We start from the raw sequence: 18,100 nt of genomic DNA on the forward strand, positions 1-18,100 counted from the left end.
GTGGTCTCTAAATTAGGGAACTGAGATGAGCAGTTATTGCTGGGTCCTGGGCTCAGGAAGACAGTTTGTTACTTAGATTCTGTGTCAGTTAATACACCACCAGGAAGGATCCCTTTGGAGGAGGCTTGAGGTCTCTGTAGGGTATAGGGATGGGCCGTGGCATTTGGGAATGAAGACCACGTGCTCAGGAAACCCATGCATGTTCCCTACCCTACCTCCCAACACTCGCAGGCATGTGTTGTGGAAGATGTGAAACTGGCCTGAGTACCCCTGTGAGTATCCAGACAAGCCCTGAGCCTGTGTGCTTTCCTGTTTTATCTCTGACACAGCAAACTTCCAGCCACAGGGCCCTACTCCAGTCTGATCTCCGAACAAGAAGCTTCAAATCTTTGACAGTTCTAGAACTTGGCCTTAGTGGCTATGTGCCTGGGATAACCGGAGCTCCAGCAGGGCCTGGGCATCCCTCCACACATGTTTTGTTGCAGTGGCTTCTGTTTCAGCAGGTTCTAACCTGCCGGTGCAAGATCCACCTGCCCAGAGCTCTCGGGCTCCCACCCACCTCAGGACTCAGGACTCCAAACAGCACCAAGGAGCTCCATTTCCTGCCCTGAATCGCCCTGATCACAGGAAAAGGATGATCATGGGACTCCTGAACAGACACTCTACATGACCAGAAAGTTCTCTGCTAAGTAAAGGGTACACATGCAGAAAGGTAAACGGGGGGGGGGGGGGGGGGGGGGGGGGGGGCGGCGGGCGGCGGTGGTGAGAAGGCCACACACCAGGAAAGCCAGGGTTCTGAGATGCCAGAGATAAAGAGAAGGTGGTCAAAAGAGGGTCAGCTGCTCAGCCACAGGGCCATACCAGCAGCTGCAAGTCCCAGCAGAGCTCATGGCATGATGGGGGCTCAGAGAGCCTTGCCCGATAAGCCAGGGGCAGTCTGGATCAACAGGGTGAGTTTTATGAGGCTCCACTAAAGAGCAACTCTATAGTTTCAGTACTATAATAAATCTGTGCAACACTGTAAGTACCCAAGACACTAGATATCCACCTGGGTTAGGCAGAGCTGCAGGAGGTCAGTTTGCAAAACACATCCTCCCTACAGCCTGTTTGAACTAGAAAAGAACCAGCTGCCTGGCCCTGTGGCGGGGTTCTGACCAGGCAGCCTCGAGGTGAGCGGATGGCTCCGAGCCCAGCTTTAGGGCCAGGAGTGCTTGCTGTGCTGGTTCCCTGGAAACCCAGATGCAGACATGTCTGGGGCTCTGAGGCCACTTGGGGCTCCCTGGCACCAGGCAGAGTCCACACTGGCAGCCCTGTTGTTACACTGCTAGCCAGCCTGTGAAGTCAGGCCTCCCAGTACTAAAAAGACTCAGCCAATCTGAATTCTCCAGCCCCTGCAGTGCAGGTGGCTGATAAGACAGTTCCATCCTCCCCCATGGTAACAGATGGGAGGCTTGGAGTTCCTCCCCCTGGCCTCCTTCCCACCTAGATCCAAAGTCTTTGATATGTTAAGGTCTTTAAGAAAAAAAGTATATATACCACATATATTACTAAAGCAATTTCAAACACGTAAGTATTCTCTAACTGCTTCACCTAAATCCAGTATTTACCTAATGGTCAATTGCTACCATGGCCAATTTAATCAATATTTATGCACGGATTAACTATATACACAATTTTGCCTGCTAAAAAAGTCATTTTTCATCAAAATTCATCATATTACATTAATTTAACAGTGGCACACTATTCTACTCAGTTAGGAACCATGAATTATATAGTGATGAGGAATATTTAGACTGTTTATATTTCTTTTGCTATTGCAAACAATGTTGCTATAAATAGTTTTGTGCATATAGTCCTTTTCCTCTTTAGAAGTATTTCCTTAAAATAAATTCCCAAGAGTAACACTAAGAAATTAACATTTTTAGTAACATCAATTTTATATTTCAAAAATACATTGTTCTGCATGAATTATCTGGATTGTCTACTTTCCAAAGTAGTTTTCCTGACATCTCCCAATGCTTCCAATCAAGGTCTACTCTTAAATTCACTTTTCCCAACTCCCCAGTGGGTGGGACATCTAAAGTATACACCTGTGATTGAACGGATGTTGGAGGTAGCTCAACTGACGTGCTGAGGAGGGGTGAGGTAAAACAGGGAGATGAGGGTAGGAAGGCAGAGGGCTGTGAGGGACAGAGAAAGAGGAGCAGGCCCCAGCGGAGACAGTAGAGGTAGATCCCACGTGCTGTTCCTCCCCAAACAAGCCAGTGTCTCCCTGGACATCAAACTCACTTCGCCACCCAGCTTCCCTGGCACCTATCTCTCAGGGCCAAGAACAAAAACATACTTCAATGGGCTCCTAGAAGAGATTTTAGAAATACTATATGCTTTTACGTTCTAGAAACATACTTTGCAAGCATGAGCAATTCACTTGCCAATACTCAAGAAGACCTTGACACATGAGCCCTCAGGGTCACTAGACTTTAAGAAAGAAAATCTTTCAAAAAGGAAAGATGCCATTTCACAACACCCTCTAAGTGGCAGGCAGACCCCAGGTAACTTCTCTAGGCCAGGAATGGCTTTGAGTGGTAACCCAGGTCCCACTGTGATGCACCACAGATGCACCACCTGCCAGACTCTTTCATAAGCTCATAGAATTTTCCAGCAGGAGAGAACCACATGGAGTGTAAGCTTCTAATTTTATAAATAAACTGAGACCCCAAGTGCTGCTTTGGAGCTCCCACTATACCCTGCAGTCAGTGTCAGGAGGAGCTGTTCCTCTTCCCCCTCCAACAGGAAGAGCCACAGCCTATCCTGACTGGCTGGTGACCAACTGAACTGGGCTTTCATTTTATTATTTTATTTTATTTATTTATTTATTTAAAGATTTAAAGATTTATTTATACAAGCACTGGGTACAGTCAGAAGCACGGGAGGGTGAGAGAATTCACCAGAGCCAGAGCAGAACAGGCAGACTGATGAAATACACTGCTGAGGGGAGCAGTAGGCATGGCAGGAGAGGTCTGCGCACCATGTGGGACTCTCGCCAGTGGCCGGGGATCGAACCGGCACTGCAGAAGCTGCGGGCAGCTTTGCAGCCCAGTGCTCAACAACTGCGCCACCAGGGAGGCCCTATTTTATTTATTTTTTAAAGATTTATTTATTTATACATACAAGAGCTGGGGTGCAGGCCAGAGATGCAGTGGGTGAGAGGATTCACCAAGGACAGAGTGGGTAGCAGAACAGACAGTTTACTGAAATACACTGCTGAGAGGAGCAGCGGGCGGCGAGACAGGAGAAGTCTGCTGTGTCATGTGGGTCACCTCCCTAGCCAGGGATCAAACCTGTGCTGCAGTGGCTGCTGATAGCTTCATAGTGCTGTGCCTCAACCCCTTGCACCACCAGGGAGGCCCCTGGACTTTCATTTTATTTTATTTTTTTAAGATTTATTTATTCATGCGTATTCAGACTGACCAAAAAACACTGCTGAGGGGAGCAGCAGGCGAGACAGGAAAGGTCTGCCACGCCATGTGGGTATCTCCCCAGCCGGCCGGGATCGAATCCGCACTACAGAGGCTGCAAACAGCTTCACAGCACTGCGCTCAACCACCTGCGCCACCAGGGAGGCCCTGGACTTTCATTTTAAAGAAGCTCTATTTCTTCTCTCATGGTGTTCCCCCTCACCCTCCCTCTGTGCAATGCCAGCAGACAGCACTGGGCATGAAAACCAAGGGGTACTCTAAGAACAAGCAGTATCTATCCTTCAAGGGTAGGGCCCAGTGGGAGAGGAAGTCTCCAACTATAAACTAGCTCCTGGTCATAGACGCGTCCTCAGAGTCCTCCTTAGGTGAGGGGGACCCAAGTGTTAGGCCTGATATCTCTAAGCTACTTCCTCCTCTCTCCGGGGTCTGCCTGGAAGGCTCAGAAAAACAGTCAAGCCACCAAGGTAGTGTCAGCATCAGCAGGAGAAGACTACAGCTCACCAACCCCATACTGTCTGCCTCACCTAGGCCTGCTCCTGGGCTTGCCCATTGCTCCCTCAGGCTGCCCTTCCAGTTCATACCTACTATGCGCCAGGCACAGCTCTAGGCCAGTGAAGTGCCAGGCACACCTGCAGCTAATGCCATTGCTTTCAGTGGGGAAGTTCAGTCACAGAAATGTGAAGGTGGTAACTCAGAAAGGCAGCAGGTTACTCCTGGTTGGATCTGTGGGTGTCTGCCAGGAGGAAAAGGGCAGAGAGGACATTCCAGGTAGAGGGAACAACAAAACTCAAAGACAGAGGTGTGAAAGTGTGTCTAAGTGCAGAGAGAACACAAAGGCTGGGCCTTGCCAGGGACAGGGGAGTGGCAGGAGAGGAGGCGGGGAAGTGGGCTGGGACTCCAGGAGGGTACTGTGTGCTGTTAAGGGAAAGTGAGGCTTCTCCTACAGGACTTGGGCAGCTCTCAAAGGTGTTTAAGACGGGTGATGTGATCAAAGCTGTGTTTTAGTAAAATAACTCCTCAAGGTCCTTCAAGACTTGATGCCTCAATGCTGCGGTTGACTCAATTTCATTTCATCTGGACAAAAATGGGCAAGTTAGTGTAGACCATGCCAGAGTCACCCTAAACAGAACCACCTTGCTCTGTCTCTGCCAGGGACATCCAGACCTTACATCTATCACCAAGACTTTACCCCAGGAACTACCACCAGTCCAGGCTCCAAGGACCTAGTCCACGATACACCCAGCTTTGGGTAGGCAGCAACTTCCCTCTTCAAGACACCAGGGAAAAGATACTTGAAATGCTGACAGCCAAAATCCAGTTATCAAAATTGCATTTTTTTTATTTTTCCTTTTAGGACATCAATTCCATTATCTAAGGTTATTGGAACTGAGTAGCCAAAATTTCCAAGGTGCCCTTGCTTCAGAGTTATAACTAAAGGATCAGAGGGTAAAAGCTGGCAATCACCTAACTAGCCCTCCCTTATATGGACAAGAACCCTGGGCAGGGATATGACAGGGGATGCTGTCCCAGAGATGAGGTCCCATCTCCTCAGCTCCCTCTCTGAAGCAGGACACTGGGCAGAACATCTTAACTAGGCTGACATCTTCTGAACTGGAGAGGTGCCTGGGCCTGCGGCCTTAACAGCAGCTTGGGCGCCAGGAACCTCACCATTCCACACACCAAGCCTGAAGCTGAAACGCTGCCCTTCAATCTGAAAAGCAAGGTAGCACTTCCCAAATATCTCATATCCCTGTGGGTCTTGCCCAACGCAGAGCAGACACAGAATAAAGCTGTAACTGTTAGCCAGAGAGAGCCAAGCCTTGGCCTCTGTCCTCACAAGGCAGCGCTGAAGTATTCGAAGTGGAATCAAATGTGCAGGGAGGATCCAGAGGCTGGGATGACCTCTCTTTTCCACTGCAATCATTCAGATTCCAGAGGAGAAATCCACTACTTAATGAAATGCTCAGCTTCCCAGAGCATATAAGAATTCTGAGCTTTAGCTGGAGGCAAAAGGATTCAAAAAGATGTCCAAAGAGATTAAGATGGAAAGGTTATTTTCAGTGCCCTAAGGGGTTTGCCCTGTCTCCTCCCATGTCCACCACTACCCCATTATCCCAGCCTAAGGGCCGGAATGGGCACTGGTTTTATGGGGGGCAGTTGTCCACCTGGTGCATGCACCCATCCCCAATTTTCAGGCACCCAGTATTGAGAGTCCTGGGGGAAGCAGAGCACCACTTGCCACTAGGGCGGTCACAGCCTCCAGAGCCTTGCACTTCAGGCCGCCCAACACTGAGAACATGGGCATGTGACTAGACTGGCCAACCAGAGGCTCAGTGTGGGCTCTGCCTCTGCACTGAGTGGCACAAAAAGGCAGGGAGAATTAGACCCATTCTGGAGGAATGGTGGCATCCAAGCCAGATGGCAGCAGGCATGCCAGGCCAGCAGCATCGGCACATTGGATTCAGTTCCAGCTACCATCTTCCCATGGTAATTTCTGAGCATCGCTCTCCAGTCTTCCGGGATATTCAGATGGCCACCAGCTAGCCTTCCAACACATTCCTTTCCCCTTAATTTAGCCAGAGTCGGCTTCTGCCATTTGCAGACCCAAAACCTATACTAACCCAAGCATGCCCTCCTACCCCCACACCAGCACCTTTGGTGAGCCTTAAGTATCTTTGCTCAAGCTACTGTCTTCTGTGAAAAGAGTCTAATCTAAAAGAGTCCCATCCGAGACTGTCACAACCACCTAGTAATCACAAATATGGGCAAAAGCCATAAATGCTGAATATAACCACCTGTCCCTAGGTCTGATCAGGGACAGACCTGATGTCCTAGTTTAGGGCATTAATTAATCTAGAAATTAAAGGCATCAAATCCCTTGGACTCGTCCCTATTTATCTTCCAGCTCAGGCAAAGGTACACCGGGAGTCAGGAGACCTGAGCACTAGAACCTGCACGTGTCACCTGGACCTGGGCCTGTGTACCACGGAAATCAACTGAGAGGCCCCTATGGCCAAGCCCTAACAACCTCCTACTTCCAAAGTCAGTCCCTCTCTTCGGTCTTCTCTTTCTTGGTGTTTCCAATGATCAAATGACCAATTTCAACTCAAGCTTGAACACACTTGTGAAGGAACTTCCATGTGCCATGTGCTGCAGTGGGTGTACAAAATCACAGACCCGGTTTTCATAAAATGCAAAGGCCTCTCCCCTTTGGCTTCTATGACACCATGCCTCCTGGTTTTCTTCCTTCCTCACCATCAGTTCCTTCTCAGTTTCCACTGTTTACTCTTCCATCATACCCCTTAAATGGCGATCCCCTCACCTTCTACGTAGGTTCTCTGTGGGTGATGCTATAAGCTCCCCTAGTTTCAGCTGCCTTCTATGTTCTGGTGAGTCCCAAATGTCTTCTCCAGAATGTCCGATAACCACAGGGGGCTACAGGGAGGTAATCATGCTTGTTGCAACTTGTCCTGAAGCTGTAGCTGCACTATGAGTGGTGATTTTTACTTGAATTATATGTTTATTTGGGGCAGCTTGTTGAGAATTCACAGAGGCATGGCAGCAACAGCCTCCCATTGCTATCTCTTGGAGCTCTCCTACCTCAGACACAAATGTCCAACTGTCTGATAAACATCTCCCTCGGATGTCCCACAGGCACTTTCAAGTCAACACATTCAAAGTGAGACTCACAGTCTAATTTTGCTCCCCTAATATCTGCTCCTCCTCCTCTGTCTCAAGCAGAAACTTCAGCAAACATTTCAACTCTTCTCTTGCTCTATACATTTGGTTGGACCTCAAAGTCTGTCCACCAGCTCCCTGACACCTCCCTAACTCAACTTTTCCTCCTCCACCTCTCTGGCTCAGACAGCCCCATCATGTTGGAAGATGGCAAGGATCTCCCTTACTGCCCCCTGGTCTCTGCTGTCCATCTTCCCCTCTCTCCAGTCAGTCCTGCACATTGCAACTGAATGGTCTTTCAAAAAGATCTGGTCACCCCCCTCTTCTCTCTCTCTCCCTCTCTTTCTCTTTCACATACACACACACACACACACACACACGCACGCACATGTCAGTCCTCAATGGTTCCCACTGCCCTCAGGGTAAGATGACACCAATGGCTGGCCTGTGACCTGGGCCCTGCCTGCTCTCTGCAGCAGCCCCTCCGCCAGGGCGCCATCACATCCTGCTACTTACAGCTCCCAGAGCGGCTGCCTTATGTCCCGCCTCCACTTCAGGTCTTGCCTGAGTGGCATCCTGTGACTGGAATGCCCTGAATCTCTTTGCCACCTGGTGGACGCCTACTTGTTTCTCAGGACTCAGGACTGAGCTCAAACATCAGCTCCTCCAGAAATTCCACAGCACTCATCAAGCACAGGTACCATGCAAGGCACTGGGGCCATCCTAGACCTGCCCCAACAGTTCTCTCTTCTGGCCTGGCAGAAGTGGCAGGTCCTCTTGCCCCCTGGGCACTCTCATGCTGAAACCACGGCACTTTAACTGCTCTTGCTTTTGCACCTGTCTCCCTCACAGTCCATGAGCATCTGGGAAGGGGGAGGCTGAATCTTCTTTATCTCCGTATCCACAGTACCTAGCACAGCGCTACGCACAGAGTAGAGGCTAAATAATTGTATGTAGCATGAGTGAAAATGAAGAACATGGGCCTCCCTGGTGGTGCAGGCAGTTGAGCACAGCGCTGTGAAGCTGTCCTCCGCTTCTGCAGTGCCGGTTCAATCCCCAAAAGCCGCGGAAATGCCCGCATGGCAAGACAGACCTCTCCTGTCTCGCCCGCTGCTCCCCACAGCAGTGTATTTCATCAGTCTGCCTGTTCTGTTTCCCACTCTGTCTCTGGTGAATCCTCTCACCCTCCTGCACATCTGGCCTGTACCCCGGTTCTTGCATAAATAAATAAATCTTTAAAAAAAATGAAGAACATGAGGGAAAGCACCCTGTAAACAGCAGTGGGTAGCACTGCCGCTGCTATGGCCAGTTTTCTCTTGCTCCCTAACAGGGGAGGTTAGATCCTAAAAGCCAGCCAGATAGTTCAGCACAGCCTCCTTGGAGACATGGCAGTGGAAATTCCAAACCTTTCATCACCTCTAGTGCAAGTGCAAGTGGGGTCAGGAGTGGCCGTTGGCTTGCAAGTTGTCCCAGAGCACATGGAGGGCCACAGTGGATGCTGTCCATTCCCTGACGGCCTCTTACAATGGCCCGCCTTAGGGAGATTGGGAAGGAGACAGGGCAGGGAAGAGGAGAGGGAAGTGACCACTACACATGAGCACTGCCCTCTCCCAGCTCCATGCCAAGAACAGGTCACCCCAAGCCTAAGTCCCTCCTCTGATATCCTAGGAGATACAACTATAGTTAAAGCCCACTCCATGAACACCTGTTCTAAGCACCTCTCTTGCTAAACTTCAAGTGGTTATTTCCTAACTTACGAACCTGCTATCTATTGGGGATGAAGTTGGGCTAAGAGCCCAGAGTTTGCTACCTGATGCCTCAGAGATACCATAATGGAAGCATCTCAGCAAGGGGAGTGAAATACAGATTCAGATCACACAGCCCTCAAATTCAAGCCAGCTTCTTCCAGAATGAGATGGACAGGCTAAGATGAACTTAAAGTAATAAAAGCCAGTAGGTCTGCCGCCTACCTGGTGCGCTCCTAAGGGACTTTTCAAGGTTAATCTTGACCATATTCTTATTTTCCACCTGACTTTAGAACTTAATGCCAGAAAATGCAACTTCACCAAATTCTATTCTCCTGACAGATCCCCAAGTCAGTTTTTTTTTCCCTCTGGATATAAGCCACATCAGAAGCTGGACTGCAAGGCTTCCCACCACAGGAGAGGTGGACCCCATTTTTGTATCCCTCATTGTGCCACGGGCAGTGTTAAGAGCACAGAAGCTGTGTCGTAGGTGCCTGGTGAGTACGCCGGCCCCGTATGATCTGGACTTTCAAGAGTTGCTGAATCTGTGTTCCTAGGCCACCTCCTGGGTCCCTCAAGAGACAATTGGGGGGGCTTCCCTGGTGGCGCAAGGGGTTAAGCACTGTACTGTGAAGCAATCCGCATCCTCTGCAGCACGAGTTCGATCCCCAGCCGGCCAGGGAACAACCCACATGGCGCAGCAGACCTCTCCTGACTCGCCCTCTGCTCCCTCAGCAGTGTATTTCAGTCCATCTGCCTGTTCTGTTCCCCGCTCTGTCTCTGGTGAATCCTCTCACCTCCCCACACCTCTGGCCTGCACCCCAGTTCTTGTATGCATAAATAAATAAATTTTAAAAAGAAAAGAAAAGAAAATGGAAAGAAACCTATTTAAAAAGCAGCCCACTCTCTTCTTAAAGATCTTTCCTCCACCTCTGTTTTCTGTTTCTTCTTTTTAAATCTTTGCGTGCTACTTTGAAAAAACTAAAGAGATGGAATCCTTGGTTTACAGACATGCTGGAACTGATCATTATAATGACTGAGATGACCAATACATGATGGGAAGAGGAAATGGAATGCTGCTTTGTGCCCTGACTCTTCCATTAAAAACTGTGACCATGGGCCTCCTAGGTGGCACAGGCATTAAAGACAGCACTGTCAAGCTATCCACAGCCACTGCAGCACGAGTTCAATCCCCAGCCAGGCAGCTGACCCACATAGGGCAGCAGACCTCTCCTGCCTCACTGGCTGCTCTCATCAACAGTGTATTTCAGTAGACCCTCCTGTTCTGCTTCTCACTCTGTCTCTGGTGAATCCTCTTACCTCCCACCACCCCCCCCCCCCCCGCACCTCTGGGCTACACCCCAGCTCTTGTATGCATAAATAAATCTTTAAAAAAAAAAAGAATTAAAAAACAAAACAAAACTGTGACCTTAAAGAAGTCCCTTAACCTCTCTGAACCTTAGTTAAAATGACAGTTACCAAAGGTGTCCCTCCCATCTTTCAATTCTTTACTTTAGGATTCTCTGATATACTGTTACAGCCATTATTATAAAACAGGGGTTGCATGATAACAATCCTTGAAGTCCTACCCAGTTTTGAAAGTTGACTATTTTGTGAAACAGCAGATTCTAGAAAATATTGACTTACTGAATGCAGAGTTTCCAATGTGCCTCATTTTCACCTATACATATTCATCAAGAGTTTTCAACTAAAAGAGAATTCAACATACTACCTCAGCACTGTACGTAAGAGAAAAAAACTGGAAGAACCCAAATGCTTGGCAGTGGGAGACAAGTCTAATAAACGACGGCATTTTCAGGCAGTGGGGAATAATTAAGCCCATGGAAAAAAGGAGGCAGCCCTACATGCATGGATACAGAACAATCCACAAGCTACCTGACGTGAGAAACTCAGAACCCAGGACCCTGTGCATAGCAAGCCAGCACTAGTTTATATATTCATATTTTCTTCTATCTTCCGAGGCTGTAGCTGAAAGCACAGCTGATAGTGACTGGACATGCCTAAGACAGAACGCTAGAGGACTGAAGAAAAAGAAAACATTAAAAGATGGGAAATTTGTTTTTTCAAAATTTTATGTTATCAAATTCATCAATATTTTCTTATGACTTCTGCTTTTGTATCTTTTTTAAGATCTTCCTTCCCTTGATGTTAGAGATTTATTTTTATAATTCTACTCCATTTAGGTGTGTATATAGATGATAGTAATCCCTTGTCTGTGTTGGGATTATTTTTGAGACTTACTTTTTACACAATGTAATTGTCTCTTTTGATTTTAGAACTTTTGGGGGGCAGAAATCAGGGGAAGGGGACAGGGGAGAATCTACCAGATTTTATTTTTAAGTAAAACAAAGATTTTAAAGAATCTCGTTTATAAGGTATATTTTATGTTATGTGAATTATATCTCAGTTAAAAATGAAAGAATCTAGTTTATATGACAAGGTTGAGATTAACAGTGTGAGAACAGGGTGGAGACAACAGATGCTCCCAGTCAAGTAGGCTTTGGCGAGGATCTCCCCAAGACTCAGTTTTATAGGTTAGCCTAATTTTACAGGTTCAATACCTGTTTGGGCAAAACAAACCTGCAGCCAACCAGGAAGCATCTGTGTGCCCTTCTCACAAGGCTGGCCTGAGAGATGACCCAACCCTTTCCAGTCCTACCCCTTCTATCAGTCTGGTTCCCTTGGAAGGCCAAGCCAACACGGATAAGAAACACGCTCCCCTGAGAACCAGTGCTTGGGTATAGGACATCGTGGGGCAGATCAACTAGGTCCAAATCAGGACAAGGAGGTGCCAGTGCCAAAGCTAGACAGATGTTGTATGACTCGCAAGGGGAGGAGCTGCTGGAAATGGAGCTGAGCAATGAGGTGCAAAGCCAGGACATACCAGACTGACCAGCAGGGTAATGGGCGAATGTTCAGAATGAAGACCCAGAACCATGGTCCTTCCTGGGTGCTTGGCTTGGGTATATGTACCTATGTGAGAGCAGACAGTATCTGACATCCACTGCCATTTGCAACCTCCTCCTTCTCATCCTCATTTTCATCAAATACTTACTGAGACTTGCTATGAGTGGGGCACCAGGCCCAAGGATACAAAGATACACAGAACAGGCACCTCCCATTTAGCTGAAAAGTGGTGCTATTTATCCACCCAAAGGCACATTAAGAAGCTGAATGAAGAGTACGATCAGAGAAGCTAAAAATCTTTAGACCCAGTTTCAAGGTTTTCTTCAGCACAGGGCTCCCATGAATGTTCCTGGAGTCCCACTGGGGAGGCACAGGGGAAATTTTTGAGGCAGGCAACATGAACAGGCCTGGAAGAGGAACAAGAATGAGCCAAGTGGAAGAGAGAAAAAGGGAGGCATTGCAGACTTCTGGGGAAGCATGGGAGGTAGGAATGTTTGCCACCAGTTGTTTGGACAAACACATAGAGCGGGTCACTAGGTCAGAGCAAAGGAGAGCTGCAGAGGCCAGACCCCTCGTGGAAAGCTTGATTGCCAACCTGGAAGTTTGCTCCTTACCATGCAGACAGTGGGGAGCCACTGAAGGTTGCTGAGCAGGAGGGTGGCCCTTGCAAACAGGCATTTTAAGTGAGATTACAGAGGTTCCCTTTATCCCACGCTTATTCAAAGCCCTGTGTATTTTTCAAGTGGCACTTGAGACAGAAAGTCATAAAGCAGTTGCTCTGTGTCATGTAGACGAGGAAAAAAAGGTTTAAGAGTCTCACAAAAAGATGCTTCAGTGAGAAGGAGAAATAAAGAGGTCACATTTTCAAGAAGGAAACATTTGTAGGGCAGAACTGCCAGGCATCTGGAAAACTGCAGCACTTTCTTAAGAGCCTGGAATGCCCTCTTTTGGCTGGGGGTGTTCTGCTTCCTTTTTTGGAGATTAGTTGTGATGCCAAAAAAATGGGGTTGTGGCACAGGGAGTGGGGCAGCCAGGAGGAGGCAGATGAATAAAAATATAAATATGGGGTCTGGAGAGTGTGAAAGGTCTCCATTCTAAGATCACTTCTTGTAGGGGACTTCATCTGCCTCTCATGGCACCTTGAGGTTTCTGCCAGAGTTGCTAAGCTCCCTAATCACCTCCAGCGCTTTTTTTCCTCTTAAAACAATAAAATGATTTTTTTTAATCTGTCAAGTTTTGACCTGGAACTTTTTCAATACTATTTCTAATTGTGCATAGCAAGGCAGCAGGCAGGGCAGCTCAGGGGCTGTGAATCCGGCAACACTTCAAGCCATAAATCAGCATTTACGTAAGGTGGGAGTGGAAGTCAGGATTAAGTTTCCAGTCTTAAACTGGGCTGTGTACAACTGCAGGGCAAGCTCTGTGGCTGCAGAGGCAAAACTGAGCAAGTCAGGAGAAGGGCCTGAGTTATACATAAAATCAGCCAGAGTGAATTGAAGATATGGGCATACGGGCAGGCCACTGCTCCACAATTCAAGGGAATCTGCTACCTTCTTTCTCTGGCCTTTGCAGGGATCCCTGCCTCCCCTCTATTCTCACACTTATACTCCTCGAAGATCTTTGTTCTAAGAGAACACCAAGAATTGCAAATTCAAAACTTTCTTTTCTTTGGGGTCAGAAGAGAATACTCCTCTTCCCTCCCCCTAGAGACTTGTACTGGGGACCAGCAGGCCCTGCTAAAGCAGCCCTGGTCAGGCCACATAGCTAAAAGGACGTTGACAGTGAAGTTCAGTAAAAAGTACCCAAAACGGGATTGTGGGGGCCTTCCAGGTGGCCTAGGGGTTAAGTCTCAGCATTATCACTGCTGTGGCCTGAGTTCGATCCTTAGCCAGGGAGCTGACCCACAGGTGGCACAGCAGACCTCTCCTGTCTCGCCTGCTGCTCTCCTGAGCAATGTATTTCAGTAAATCTGCCTGTTCTGCTCCCCACTCTGTCTCTGGTGGATTCTCTCTCACACACACACGCCCTCACCTCTGGCCTACACCCCAATTCTTCTACACAATAAATAAATAAAGTTGCATTAAAAAAAAAAACAACAAGAAGAAAACAAAAAAAAGAGGATTGTGCAATGCATGGGAATTCCTTCGACAGGGGTATTTTTGCTATAAACCTTATTCCCCTGTGGCAACTGTGTCTGTACATCCCAAACTTTCCAAAAATGTCCTGATTTCACATGCTTGTCCTTGAGTCTCTGGAAACACAGAGATATCTGCCAGGGACTGTGCACTACTGTTTTAGTCACTGTGATCACTGTGCCTGTGACACACAGCCGGCACCAGGTTGCAAAGCAGCATTTTCTCTCCAGGTGAAATTCAGTACTTGGTTGGGGAGAAGGCCAGGCAGGGGAGAGCTCCAGCAGCCAGGGTCGTCAGTATCTGCACCTTAAGCAGAGAGGCAAGCCCCACATCACTGTCAGCACAGCTGAGTGCGGCACTGCAAGTCTTCCACCACCGGCAGGGAGAGGCTGGGTTGAGATTTGGAATGTGACAAGAAAGGCCTGCAAGCCTCTAATACCTGCTTTATGAGGGTGTTTTCAATCCCTCTACTAAAGTTAGCCACCTCTGAGACCCCAAGGAAAACCTGCTTGCCTTCTTTTTACATTGACACACTTGGCTCCCCTCTGCTCCCCTACAACAGCTCAGTAGGTGTGGGACCCCAGCCCTGGTCTGCGTGGCAGGCCTTACTCAGGAATGGGCCTGGGGCTCCTCTGACGAAATGTCCATGAGTCACTCCACTGCCGCCTCCACCCCCACCCAGACACCATCACAGACACTCAGTCTCAAAGCCCCAGCACTTTTCCCTTTGCCCAGAACACAATAAAGGTATCAGGACCTACCTAGTAAGTTCCTGCAGCTGACACTTCAAGGCTCAAAGTCTAACTGGCCAGCTCTGTCACACATGTCTGGCCTGTCCTCTTTGCAACCAGGCTCCAATCCTACCATTGTGCGACGCTGGTAATTCAAGTGGCTTTCCCAGTTAGGAAGGTTGATAGCCATCTCCCATCACCTTCTCCTGCTGACATCATCCCACATTTTCTACAGCCACAAATACGGGTACAGCTCCTGTGATCATTTTCAGGCTGTCTAAGGTGGGAGTGGAGGGACCCTGCCCTCCTGTGTCCACTCCACTCCTCAGGCGATTGGCAAATTGTCCAAGGTTAAGGGAGAGGCAAAGAAATAAATCACCTATAGCTCAGGTTAAAGGCCAAAAAGAACTTGGAGACTGCAGCTAGGCCTTGAAGTGTCCTGGGCATTTGCAATGCAAATCTGCGTTTTGTTCACTGCCACAGAGGTCTTGCACAATAGCCAGTGTATAAACATCCACGCCAACAATGCCTGACTGTGCAATCACGCTGCAATTACAGGCCGGCAGGAAGCTGCTGCTAGAAACTGCACCATTCAGCCTCTAGACATGCTATCTCGGAGTCTCCACGGCACGGAAACACATTCCTGCACACACCAACGTGTCCCTGCCACTGCCTGCCGCTGCTGCTACAGTTGCAGCCTCTAAGCCTGGGAGCCAGGGAGCCCGGGCGCCAGCCGCCTGGCCAGCCGGCCCTGAGTTACTACTTTGCAGGGATGTCATAAACTTCTCAGCTGTTCTTAAAAAACCCTGCCACGAGGCTGCCGAGGGTGGCGGGAACCACCATCAAAGTTCCCAAGCACATTCCTGCAGCCCTGGCAGTTTTGGAAAACAGAAACGAACGAGATGCCACAGAGTCCATTAGAAGCGGGGTTTGGAGCTTTATATAGAAAACACTCACATATGTACGTGGGTGTGCTGACAGTTTTTATGGCTAAATTGCAAAGTGTTAGGCCTCAGTGATTACTGTCAGGTTCGGGAGGTGGTGTGGGAGGGCACAGGGTGGGGGAGTCGGAGTGGATTTGTTTAAAGGGGGTTGGGGGGAGGGGGCAATTTGGTTTTGCTTTTTGGAAACGCTGAGGGTTGTTTTCCCCAACTTCAGAGTCGCTCTGCTCGCCGACCCTGGAGGGCCAAGCCAAGAGAAGTGGGGGGAAAGTTCCCTTAACTTCCTTCCTGCGACCTCACCGAGGGCGGCGAGGAGGAAGTGCACGCTTCCCTGGGAAGCACCGGGCGAGGGCGGGGGGCGGCTGCGCTCGGCCAGGGGGACCCGGGGCGACGAGCCGAGGACTCACCGCAGACACCCCTCCCTCCCCCCTCCACTTGCAAACCACGCCTGGGGTGGCCGGGCTGCAGCCTCGGCTGTCTGGAGACCCACGAGAGACCAGCGACCGGGGGTACCCAGCGACCCGGGGGACCCAGCGACCGCGCGGCGGAGCCCCCTCCCTGCAGCGCCCCCCGCACGCCGCCCGCGCGGCCGCCCCACCCCGCCCGCCCGGCGGCCCAGCCCCGGCCGGGGGCCGCTCCCGAGCCCCGCGATCGCGCCCCGGCGCGGAGGGGTCGCCGAGGCCGCGGCTCACCTGGGCGCGGGATCCGGGCGCGCTCCGGAGGGCGCGGGGCGCGGCGGCGCGGGGTGCAGCAGCGCGGCCCGCAGACTCAAACTTTGTGGCTCTCGGGGCGGCGCCGTCGTCACTTCCTCGCGGAGCCGCGGCGCGGCCCGGGCTGGGGCCAGCGGCGATCGCGGCGGCGCGCCCAGCTCGGGGCCCTCGGGCCGCCCGCGCCCCCGGCTCCGCGCGGCCGGGGTCGGGGGCGCCGCCTCCCCTGCTGGCGCGACCTCGGCGGTAGGGGGGCGCCCGCAGCCTCCCGAGCGGCCGCCCGCCCCGCCCGCACCCCTGGGGCGGCCTCGCTGCAGCCCGATCACCCCGCGCGGAGGAAGCGCGGGCAGCCTGGGCGCGGGCTGGGGCTGGGGGTGGCGTTGGGGGTCGGGAGCCCCTGAGAACCGGGATTCCGGGGGAAACACACCCGCCCGTCCCCACAAAGGAAGGAGAGGGGGAGAAAGTTTTAATCTGGTGAGCAGGCTAGAAGTTCAAGTCAGAAGACAGCGTGCAGTTTTGCCAACTAATGCCCGAAGCCGGGCCCTGAAACGCAGGTCACCGCCCCCCACCTTCCCGCGAAAGGCTTGTAGCCCCGTCCCTCGGCCTTTGCACTGGTTAGAAGTGCACAGGACAGTTACCGTTCATCACACTTCAGGGGGCTATTTCTGTGCCCAAGTTGGGCATGCAAAATGGTTTCTGTTCTAATCCTCCCCCGCTATTTCCACCTCTCCCTTTAACTCAGCTCGCAGAGCTCCTCCGGGCCTGGTGTGTTCTGTGTTTCATCAAGGGCCAAAAGTGGCTTAGAGGGTGGGGTGGAGTCCCTAGAAGAGGAGCTTCGAACAATAATAATTCTGAAATTATCGTTGCCCAAAATAATTTTGCTCACCGTGTTAAAAACAACAACTTAAAAAAAAAAAAACAACAACTCTTTTTTTGGCTTTTGATAAATAGCAACAACTTAGTTCAATGGCAGTCTTTAGAGAATTGATCGTGTAATGCTGGAGGAAAACGGGTAACGCCGGGGTTAGCCTTTGCTGTGGTTTAAAATAAATAAATAAATAATAAAGTACCTTAGAAACTGCAGTGGCAGGCTTTCGTAACAAACATTAGCTTCATTGTAACTTGTGGAAAACAGGGACCTTTTTAAAAGGTGGTTCAAAGGCATAAGTAAGGGCTCAACAATTTTCCTTTCCCTACCTTTCCCCCCCTCTCCCCAGGCTTCCCTCCAGTCCTGCTTCTACTCACACTTTGGCCACATCACAGAACCTCCCATTCCAGAGCTCATCTTTTTACTAAAGCAAAGGCGACCAGCTTTTACTAAAACTTTGAGTGAAAGCTTTGTCCAGAAAGGAACATGTAAAGCTGATGGAAAGTGATTATCTGGGGAATGGTCCTTAGGTCTGTGTTCACCTAGTGGGAAGCCACAAGGGCAGACTTACCCAGAGATGGAAACTCTCCTAGTAACTTGAAATCCCCCATATTGCAGTTAGGTTGTGTGCTAGTTCTGATTTCTATTAAGAGATTATTAATGGCACATTGTAAATACAAAGTGTACTTTGTAAGGAAAGTAATATTGCTCAGAGAAATAATGCATTATTAGATCAATAATTATAATTCTCTGAAATTTCTATTACATCACATTCTTGTGGGCGCTTAATGGAGGGATTGCCCATTTCAATTTGGGGATAGAAGTCACTCCTTAGTGTGCATTCTGCTTAAGGCAAGCAATGAGATCATCAAAGGGAGTAGAGAGAAT

General features: G+C 49.8%; 1 protein-coding gene across 1 annotated transcript in view; it reads right to left on the minus strand.

Moving 5' to 3' along the window:
• MIDEAS (mitotic deacetylase associated SANT domain protein) overlaps positions 1-16,367 on the minus strand; it is a 67,424-nt gene extending 51,057 nt beyond the window's left edge. Inside the window, exon 1 of the mRNA XM_054691555.1 lies at positions 16,330-16,367. The gene's annotated coding sequence lies outside the window, so the exon portion shown is untranslated. The remainder of the gene's footprint in view (positions 1-16,329) is intronic.
• Between the last annotated feature and the right edge of the window lie 1,733 nt (positions 16,368-18,100).

The sequence above is a fragment of the Talpa occidentalis genome, unplaced genomic scaffold (assembly GCF_014898055.3).
Source record: "Talpa occidentalis isolate TD23 unplaced genomic scaffold, MPIMG_talOcc4v2.1 talOcc4.11, whole genome shotgun sequence".
In the NCBI taxonomy this organism is placed as follows: Eukaryota; Metazoa; Chordata; class Mammalia; order Eulipotyphla; family Talpidae; genus Talpa; species Talpa occidentalis.